Raw genomic sequence first — 11367 nt, 5'->3', positions numbered from 1 at the left:
TGGAGGTCTGCTGAATACAAGGCCAATGGAGTCCATCATTGTACTCTGATTTTACTTCATTTAGGGATATACTGCATTGTATTTCTGAGAAAAGAGCAGGATATTGGGTCCCTTCAGATATTCTGAGATACAGTCTATATTCTGAGAATCTATAGAGATAGCAAATATAACCTTAGGTTTTTCTGTACTTTTTCCTCTAAGAATTCCCACCCAAATGGGTTGATCTGAAGAAGCCTGCTTATCTGTCTTACTAAAAAAAGAGTATAATCATATGATGACTGGGTAAGAGAGCAGAGATCAGTTAATCCAGTTTTTTATAGAAGAAGAAAATGACCCCTATAGAGGCCAGGCAATTGGCCTAGAGTCATACTAGCAGCACATAGTCAAGCCAGAGTCCCTTCCTCTGATTCTATATCTGGTATTTTTTTCTTCTGTCTACTAGCTATAAACCACTGTCTAAAAGAGGACAGATAGAAGAGCAATGTATTTTCAGAAACATCAGAAAGAAAAACTTAGACTTGAGAATCCTGATAAGTAAAATAACCAATTAGAAAAAAAATAATAAAATTCATTTGGAAAAAATGAAATGTCAATAATATCATAGGAATTAAAGGAAAAATGTAAATGAAGGAGGTCTAGTAATACCAGATCATAAACTATATTTTAAGGTAATAATTATCCAAACTATCTAGCACTGGCCAAGAAATAGAATGGTGTTTCAATGGAAGAGAGTAGATGTAACAATGCACAATAGTAAATGGTTATAGTAACTGTGTGTTTGATAAATGTCAAGATCCAAGCTTTTGTGATAAAAATTCACTATTTGGTAAAAAAAAAATTGTTAGGAAAACTGGAAAGCAATCTGGCAGAAACTAATCATAGACAAATATCTTAACATTTGCCAAGATAAAGTTAAAAAAGATGAAGGATTTAGACATAAAGGGAAATATAAGTAAATTAGAAGAATATATAACATATTACCTGATAAATTAATATATAGAAGAATAATTTATGATTAAAGAAGAGACCAAGAGCATTGTGAGACATAAAATGGATTATTTTGATAACATTAAATTAAAAAGTTTATGTACAAATAAAACCAGTATAGTCAAGATAAAAAGGAAAGCAGAAAATTGATAGGAGGTAGAATTTTATGTACAGTTTCTTATAGACCTCATATCTCAAACATATGGAGAACTGTGAAATTTTATCAGAATGACTCATTCTCTAATTGATAAATGGTCAAAAGATGTGAACTGGCAGCTTTTAGAAAGATATATATATATATATAGTAATATAAAAAGTTCTCTAAAACATTATTGAATATAGAAACTCAAATTAAAAAAAATATTCTGAGATAATATTTCACACTGATCAGAGTAACTAAAATGATAGAAGGGGAAATGACAAATGTTGAATTAGACCTGGAAAAATTGGGACACTAAAATACTCTTGGTGGAACTGTGAACTGTTCTAATTATTTTGGAGAGCAATAATTTGGAGCTATGCCCAAAGAATTATAATGTGTATACCCTTTCATGACACAATATCACTACTAAATCTGTTTTCCAAGGTAATCAGAAAAAAAAGGAAAAAAGAACCAATATGTTCTAAAATTTTTTACCAGTGCTTTTTGTGGTGGCAAAGAACTGGAAATTGAGGGAATGCCTATTGGAAATGAGTAAAGTTGTGGTGTATAATTGTGATGGAGTACAACTGTGCTATAAGAAACAATGACTAGAAAAATATGAAGAGATTTACATGAAATAATACGAAACCAAGCAGAACTGAGTAAAACTCAAGACAACAGTGTATATAATAAAAATAATCAAATAAAGACTGCTTTTTTTTCTTTTGAATTCTATTTAATCCCTACCTCCCATGGAATGTTTGTTTCTTGAGATGTGGTTCTATGTTATATTTAGCTTTTTGTTTTCAGAGCCCAGTACAATGCTTTGTGCAAAATAGTAGTTAATGTTTGGAGAATTGAGTAGCTGTAGTAGCAACTGCAGCTAAGATTCCTTACCTCTGAAAAAACATATTTTTTTTAATTTTTGGTGAGAATATTGAAAATGTGAGAAGGCATAATTTTCTCATCTATAAAATGAAGGAATTAGATTAGGTGGTTTCTGAGATCCATTTCTAACTCTAAAGCTAAGATCTTATGATCCAGTGACTACTTTAAGAAAAAAAAAGTTTATTGTGAATCAGAAAATTAATAAAAACATAAATATTTCCTAATATAAAAGTCAGAAAAAGAGAATTATACATAATCATACATGAAACCATGAATCTGTCATACAGAACTTGTTTTTCTTGAATATGTTTATTCATTGAATATGGTGGTACCAACACCATCATATCTTACAAGTATTTTAAAATATTCCATTAATGCTTCTTTCTTGTTTTCATCCCTATCACTGTTCTCTTGATTCTCCCATCACTCTCTCTATATGCACACACAAAAATAAAAACCTTCTCCTGACATAATCAGCAAAATAAATTTGTGTTGTATTGGCAGGATCTGAAAAAAGAAAATTAATTCTGTGCCTACTATCACTTACCTTCCCACTTAGGAACAGGAAGTACGCTCCATCATCAGTCTTCTGAACTTGTGGTCAGTCAACTGAATTGACAAAATTCTTAAATATTTCATAATTATTTTCCTTCACAATATTGCATTCATTGTAGAAATAGATCCCTTAATTTTGCTTGATTCACTGTTTATTTTATACTAGTCTTTTCGTTTTCTCTCAAACTGTTCCTTTTGTCATTTTTTTAGCTCAAATAATATTCTATTACATTTATATAACATGATTTGTTTAGTCCCAGTTGTTTGCTACACTAAAAAGTTATACACACACAAATATGTATGCTAGATGTAGATTTTATGTGACTATATATATTTTACATAGGTGTGTATCATGTATATATATATATATACATATATATATGTGTGTGTGTGTGTGTGTGTATGTTTTACATATATTGATGTTGCTTAAATCAATTGAGGATCAAATGAAGTAATAGTTGTAAAAGTACTTAGCACAGTTTTTGGCACAAAATGCTTAATAAATGTTTAGTTCTTTCTTTTCTCTTCTCCTTTAGCATGTGAGTCCCCTCCCTTGGAATATCTAAAAGAATACAGATGCAGAATAAGACCCTATGTTGGTCAAGAAGTATCTGCATAATTTAGTAACTTTTGGGGTATAGTTCCAAATTGCATTCCAGAATGGTTAGAACAATCCACAGCTTCTCCAATAGCCCATTAGTATGATAGTCTTCCCAAAGCCCATCCAAAATCCATCACTTTCATTTTTTCTCCTCTTTGGTGAGCTGATTAGTGAAAAGTAGGACTCCAGAGCTTTTTTAAGTTGCAATTTCTTATTAGTAGTTTTTTGGAGCATTTTTTTTTCATGAGGTTAAAAGCTTGGATTTCTCCTCATGAGAACTGTCTGTTCATATATTTTCTACTATTTATCTATTGGTAACAGTCCTTATTTGTTTGAATTGAGTGACTACATATATTGGATAGCAGAAATTTATTAGAGAAATTTTTGCAAAAATTCCTCCCCATCTACCCACCTGCACCTTCAGGAAATAGATTTTCCTCTTATTCTAATTTAATCAATTTTAATTGTGCAAAAAATGTTTCAATTTTATATAATCAAAGTTTCTTCTCTCTCTCGTAATATTTCAATGGCACCACTCAGACTAATTGTTATTTCTCTTTTTCATGTCTTTAGTAATATCCTATTACTTTTTACCCCTTGAAGATCATTTCATATGCTGAGATTTAATGGCTGGTTAATAGAAAAAGCTGCCCTCAAAGGGGACTTCCTCACTGTTTACTTCACCTTTTGTCCCTTCCCTAGTCCTGGGAAATATCTATCTAAGTACCTATCTAAGTTGATAATGACCAGGTGATCCTACTCCCTCAGATGGGCTGCTTGCCTGCTACAGAGTTGAATGAGGTGGACATCAAGAGTTCCTTTCCTTTTAATAAGATGAAGAACCAGAAGGTCTTAGCATCTGTTTAGCATCTGTTCTGCTTCCATGTCCCTGCTACTCTCTTATCAACTATTTAAGTGACCTAAGAATTTTGGGACCTTACCATCCACCCATCTCTGAAATCTTGGCACTTATTTAGGCTTTTCTATCTGCCTTGCATCTGAATTTTCTTTTATGTGTTGGCTCCTCCAATTAAGAATGTGACAGTCAGTGTGTATTTTTTTTCTATTTGTATCCCAAAACTTAGCACAATGCTTTATACAGAATATGGGCTTTAAATAATAGCTTTTTCATTTAATCATGCATTGCTAGTAACATACAACAGAGTATTCACATCAACTATCTGTCTTTACATTGTTCTTTTTGTTGTTTTACAACTTTATGCAAATATAGCCTAGGTCCCTGCTTTCTAAAAGAATGAACCCTGCCCCTTGTCCTAAACCATCTAATGTAAATATCTCTTCCTATAAATATAGTCTCTTGATCTGTGATGTATTTAAAATGGTTATAGTTCTTAAAAATCTTCTAGTGTCCCATTGTTTTGCCTTCTCAGGTTGTTGTGAGAGTCAAAAATAAGATGCAAAAAGTACTTTTCCAACCCTAAAGAGATAATATAAGTAATATATATTATTATTGACATAATTATTTCCTCTTGTTATTTCACATATAGAATAGCCCTGCCTTGGGAGGCAATGAATTTCTTTTCAACAGAGGTCTTCAAGCAGAGGCTAGATAGTCACTTGTAAAATTGTAAGGGGGGGGGGGGAGAATTAAATTACTTTGAAGGTTCCTCCTAACTCTATCCTGGGATTCCATAATTGACTCAGGTTTGCTATTTTTCTCACATTGATCCAGACTCATGTAATCTAGAGCATACAACTAACATTTTAAAAACCTAAAAGTCATTCAATAGCCAAGTCATACATGGGGGGGGAAAGGGGGGAAGGTGTGCAAAATCCAGTTTTGAATGTCAAAAAACAGAAACAGTATGGTTGTTACTACCTAGCCACTACTACAATTAGTTAATAAATGAGAGGTTCAATTGGGTTTTCATTAACTCTCTTCCTAAGTATGATAACTTAGAGATGGTATGACAATTGTATCAAACTTCACCTGAGGCACCAGGAAGTCGGTTTGGCTATTCAAGATTCTGACTATTTCACTGAGAGCAAAATTCTGCTTAAATTCACTTTGACAAGCTATCAAACTTATAATTATGTTGCTCATTATTTTGCAGTTAGCAAGACCTTATTTTACTTAATGAGGGTAATAAAAAGAAAAAGCATATGGCTCAAATGTTATTGTTTAGGAAGCAAATATTCTCATTCTTCTGGTTTTTGCTTGCTAATGAATACAACATTTTTAAAGGATTAAAAAGATATTTTAGTTTCCTTCTAAGGCATATTCTTCTTACATATATATGTATATAGAGAGATATATTGTTTTTCCCAGTTACATGCAAAATATGTTTTTAATACTGAGTTTAAGATTCTCTTCCTTCCTTCCTCCCCATCCCCCATATTGTGAAGGCACATGTGAACTTATGCAAAACATTTCTATAAAGAATGTTGCCAAAAGCCCCTATATTTCCCCTTAGACCCCAAAAAAACCTTCAAGAAAAATAAAGGGAAAAAAAAGGTGCTTAAGCATATTCTTATACACATGTTTTACAGTGAGATACCTTATAGTACAGTAGAAAGAGCACTGCTTTGTAGTCAAATTCTGCCTTAGACATAGACTGTGTATGATTGTAAATAAGTCATCATACCTCCCTAGGCTTTATTTTTATTAACGGTCAAATCACAAGATTGGGCTAGATGGCTTATATCCCTTCTTGGCTTATTTTAAGATCTTATATCCTTTCATCTGGATTTGAATATTAGCTCTGCTGTTTAAGCTTTGTGCCTAACTTTCTTCTCAGGTATAAAACATGGGTAGTATATTACAGCAGAGGTCCCTCATTTTTTTATTTGTCTCAGTCCCCATTTAGATGTATAGTAAAGTCCATGCTGCCCTTTTCAATAAAAAGGAAAAAAAAATGTAGTGTCCAAAGGATCTCGGGACCAGCCTTGGTCTTAGCAAAGAAATGAATGAGCTCTGGGCTCATTCCCTCTGGCTCCAGGCTCCCCTATTTCCAGGTCACAGGGACTTCACTGAGCTTATGATTGCAGCAATTGAGTTGGTTAGTGTAGGGCCTCATGTCCAGAGCCTCACATCTAGGGCCCCACATTTAGTGCTCCACACTGAGCGCCAAAATGTAGTGTCTGGACTAGCTCTCTGGAGGATCTCAGGACCAGCCCTGGTTTTAGCAGAGGAGTGAAAGAGGCAGGAGAGTCCCCAGGATGGTCAAAGATGGAATGTCTCTCTCGTCTCAGTGGAGAAGTGAAGAAGACAGAAATAGCCACCACGAGCGAGGGTCTTTATATTCCAGTCTGACTTCCTCCCTCTTATATACTCCATTATAAGTACATCATCATAGGTGTCAACTCGTAGAACTTTATATAAGTCCTAAATACATGTAAACTAGAGAATCCTTATCTTAATTCCACTGAGTTAACACCTTGTTGTAAGATTAAATCAGTCATAGAGAACTCACATGCTAAACTAGATAGCCATTGTCTTATCAATTCCACTGAGTTAACACCTTGTTGTAGGATTAAATCAATCATATTGAGCCTTAAATATATTTCTTCAAAGTTCCTGCCCTTTACAAAAAAAAAAAAAAAATCAGAATTACAAGGGAAACCAGGATGACCCCAAAGCCATCTCTACAATTTGAGACACTATAGTTTGTAAATTCCCCATTTGATGAATGCTTTCTATATCTTGGTCCATCCTGTACTGAAATATAGTGGTTAAATTATAGGGTGTCCTAAAAGTCTCACTGCAGTTTTAAGCTACTAAAACTTAAAGATTTTAGAATAACTTTTATTTTTAAAAAACTTCATGATCTCAGATTTAGAACCCTAAGGTCTTTTTCTAGGGCAGCTATGTGGCACAGTAGGTAGATCTCTGGGCTGTCATCAAGAAAACCTGAGTTCAAATCCAGTCTCAAAAATCTACTAGTTGTGTGACCTTTCACAAGTCATTTAACACTATTTGCTGTAATTTCCTTATCTACAAAATGAATTGGAGAAGGAATGGCAAACCATTACAAATATTTTTGTCAAGAAAACTCCAAGTGAGGTCACAGTGAATCAGGAATGACTGAAACAACTGAATAACAAACAACAAAGTCTCTTCCTGCTTTCAGTCTTATTATTCTAAAGTTAAAGTCCAGGGGTTCTCAAAGTACGGCCAGATACGGCCTCTGAGGATGTTTACATGGCCTGCCAGGTTATAGCAAATAGGCTGAGGGGCTGAGACAGAGGGTGAGCTTTTGTTTTTATTATAGTCCTGCCCTCCCACAGTCTGAGGGACAGTGAACTGGCCCCCTATTTAAAAAGTTTGAGGACCACTCTAAACACATTTAATAATACCAGTGATGGGAAATAGATTCTTTTTCTCTTTGGTTTTAAAATGAAATGTATAAGTGAATGATAGAATCCTAACTTTATTTTCCTCTGTGACTATAGAAACTAAACATTTTTCATCAAAAAGTTTTATATTTGGGATCCCACAGTTCTGAGGGCTCCTCCATCTGCCCTATTCTGCCACCTGGCACCAGTAATGCTGTTAATGGCAAGATACTCATTATTAGCAATCCTGTTGGAATACTAGAAGAGAGGGAAGGGAGACAGATGGTACCCTAATGGCATATCTTAGGTTCAAGATCAAAGTTGTGTCATTTGCTGCTCTGCACCAAGTGAACCATTTACTGATTGTTTATTGTGACAAAAGAGTAAGATAAGGGTTAAAGTGAGGATTGGTTGCAACTTGAAGTGTTTTCCCTTAGGAGTTTTGTAAGATATTCTGTGTGTGGCAGAAGCTTCTATTCTGGTTCCTATCATCTTGATTTGACTCATTTCATAATCTCAATTGAAGTGGTTCATCATTGAATTAAAGAAAAAAATGCAAGGCTTGTATTCAAATGCAGTCATCTTGTGCAATCATGTTATCAGCAGAAAATTTACTATTTAGATTTGCCAGAAATGGTAAATGAGGACAGAAGCATGACTCAGAAAATGTGGTGTTATGGGGAGAGCACTGAAGATAGAGTCAGAACTCCTGGATTTGAGATGTGCATACAGTCTAAAAGCTCTGGAATTTTGATCAAAAGTTTAACCTCCCTAAGTCTGTTTCTTTAGGTATCAAGTAGAGATTTTGTTCTCTTTGTTTCTTACCTTGCTTCCTACTTGCATTCCTCATGGAAGGAAAGTGCTTTGTCAGCTATGAAGCATTATTTTAAAAGTTTCATTTTATTATTCTACCCATTGAGGAACCCAGATTTTTTGTCCTTCAGATAGGAATTGTTGATTATCATTTGTAATATATAGCCTCCCAAAGGGACTGTCAATTCCCTTTGCACTATTATCATATGGAAGAAAGTTGAAATGTAATAAGGAAAAGAGAGTAAGTCCATCATATGTCCCAGAACCAATGCTATCTATAAAAGTCATAGGCTATGTCAGAAAGAAGGAAGTTTCCATAACTGGAGGAGTTTTATTGGAGGCTAGATGACTCTTAATCAATCTTATGTTTTGATGGGATTTATGTCTCAAAGAGGGTTGAACTTGTTGGCACCTGGGTCCCCTTTCAGTTTTAAAAGTCTATGATTCTACTTCTTTCCCATTGATACTGTCCTTGAGCTTGAAAACATTACATGTGTTTGCATTAAAGTTCTACTTGAAAATAAAATCAAATGTGCTCTCCTGGGATCATAGACCTAGAGGATGGCTAGCCCAACCATCTCATTTTACAGATGAGGAAACTGAGACCCAGAGGAGGCAAGTTTTTCTGTAGATAATATAACTTATGTAATGTATTTATGATTTTATCAATGTGAGGAGCTCCCATTGTAGAAACTCGTTCCATTTTCAGGTCAGTGGATCTTTGACATGGGAGAAAGTCTGTGAGCTGTCAGGCATATACATTTTAAATTAGATAAATGTTATACACATATTAAATCACACAGATGGTAAATGGGAGAGATAAAATTTGAATTTAGGTCATCTACATTCTGTTAAGCTTTCTATGTGTTTTGGGGTCTATGCCTATCTCTGGTTGGGACTAGAAGTCTCTCCCTCTCCCCCTTTCCTCTCTTTTCTCTCTCTTCTCACTTTCACTCCCCTTTTTTTACTTCTACTTCTCTCTCTGTATCACCTTCTTTCCTCCTCCTTTTCCTCTCTCTTTTCCACCTCTCTCTTTCCCTTTTGCTTCCCTTTGTTTGCCTCTTCTCTTTTCCTCACTCTCCATCTCTCTCTTTTCATACTTTTCTCTCTTCCCTCTCTGTCTCTCTCCTTTCTCCCTCCTCCCTTTTCCTTCTCTCCCTTCTCCTTCACATATTTTTCTTTAAAATACTATTTAATACATCTCGAGATGCTATTGCTTCTTTCCCAGATGACCTTGCTCTACCCTTTTTCAAAGTTACTAGGAAAAAATTTTAATATCACCATCTGTTCTTATTGCTAAAAAGTACATTTTTTATTATCTTCCCTCTGAGTTACATTTACCATATTATTTTCATTTGTCCTCTCTGCCCTCCCCAAATATACTTCTAGATCTCCCCTATCTCCTGCACTCAGAATGGGATGAACTCAAAGAGTATAAAATCATTGTAATATTAGATAGTAAAACATAATTGGTGATGGAAGAGATTTTTTTAAAAAAATTCATGCATTCCAAAGCCAAATATCAGTCAATATTTATTGGATTAGCTGCCTTAATACATTATCTAAACAGCTTTTCCCTACTGATAGCAAAAAGAATTGAGTGTTGGCTACATTTAAAAGTGTGGCACATTGATTCAAAAATGATTTATTATATGCTTGCCTCATTCAGACTTCTATGATCAGCCATGGGTCAATACGAAGAAGGTAAATCCTTTTCTTGCCCACCTTCAAGAAACTTATAACTTATATAACTAGTACTAGAATGGTAGACTTGAAGACAAGAAAACCTGACCCTTAATTCACTCAACCTTTAACAGCATTGCTGAGGATCAAATAAGATAATTTTTGTAAAGTGTTATTATTATTATTATTATTATTATTATTATTATTATCATTGGATTACAGATTACATCAAGAAATATTTTGGTGATAGCCCTAAACATTACATAGGTTGTTTATGTAGCATGTAGAAATATATAATCTGTCAATTTAAAATAAAGTAATATTGGGTCCTAAGTAAGGAGTTGATTTTCCCCGGACTCTATCACTATATTCACCTCTGATTTATGGATTATTCTTCAACCAAGCTCAGCATGGTGGAATATAAAGAATGCTTTGAATCCTCCCACCAACTCTTGATAGCTTTGGGACCCTGGTAACTAACTCAATTTCAATAAGTTTCTATTTCCTCATTAGTAGAGTGGCAAAAGTAATACTTAAAAGAAGCAGAATAACATAATGAATAGAAAAATGTCCTTGGAGTTAGAAATATCTGAATTCTTGTCTTGCATCTCAACCAATGGTTCTGTGACCCTGGGCAATGTCACTTAATTGCTTAAGACCCAGACAACCATCCTAATACTTATTCTACCTTTTTGCACAGGGATTTTGTGAGGAGCAAATGAGATTATATATAAAATGAGCTATATGAATGTCAATAATTATTAGATTTGATCTTAATTTAGTCTTTCAAGACTACTATATTCTAAAAGATCATAACTATGCATTTTGTGAGTAAAGGCTAAATCACAATTATTTAAAATTTTAGAAAGACTTCTACTATTCTAGTGGAGAGACTTCCATTAATTCCTACTCTTTTCATAAACTCCTTTATATCCTTGTCCCTTTCTACCTTTCCAATCTTCTGATACCTCATCAATGCAGTTCATTGTTCTAGATTGACCACTGACACACACTTCCTTATTGTTCTCACACAAGATATACCATTGCCCACTTTAAGAGTGTTTTCATTGGCTGTCCTCCACTCCTGGAACATTTTCCCTCATTGCCTCTTAGCTGAAATAAATAACTGAAATATTTCAGTTATTATTATATAATAATAACTGGCTTCCTGAAATAAATAACTTAAAACTTATAGCTAAAGTCTGAATATCTGCAAGGAACATGTCACACTCCTCTTTAATCATAGTGCTTTTATTTTAAGATTGTTGTTGTTCAATCATTTCAGAAATGTCTGACTTTTTTTGACACCATTTAGGGTTTTCTAGGCAAAGATACTGGAGCAGTTTTCATTTTTTTCTCTAGCTCATTTTACAGATGAGGAAGCTGAGTCAAACAGTTAAGT

The 11367-nt window shown here is 34.1% G+C and overlaps 1 protein-coding gene and 1 long non-coding RNA gene across 36 annotated transcripts in view; one reads left to right on the top strand and one right to left on the bottom strand.

The window, feature by feature from the left end:
- DLG2 (discs large MAGUK scaffold protein 2) overlaps window positions 1–11367 on the top strand; it is a 2604243-nt gene that overhangs the window by 2426264 nt on the left and 166612 nt on the right. The gene's annotated exons all lie outside the window — the stretch shown is intronic.
- Window positions 1–11367, bottom strand: part of LOC141563468 (uncharacterized) — a 29101-nt gene that overhangs the window by 7781 nt on the left and 9953 nt on the right. The window lies entirely within an intron of this gene.

The sequence above is a fragment of the Sminthopsis crassicaudata genome, chromosome 3 (genome assembly GCF_048593235.1).
Source record: "Sminthopsis crassicaudata isolate SCR6 chromosome 3, ASM4859323v1, whole genome shotgun sequence".
NCBI classification, from domain to species: Eukaryota; Metazoa; Chordata; class Mammalia; order Dasyuromorphia; family Dasyuridae; genus Sminthopsis; species Sminthopsis crassicaudata.
This window is presented reverse-complemented; position numbering and strand designations above follow the sequence as displayed.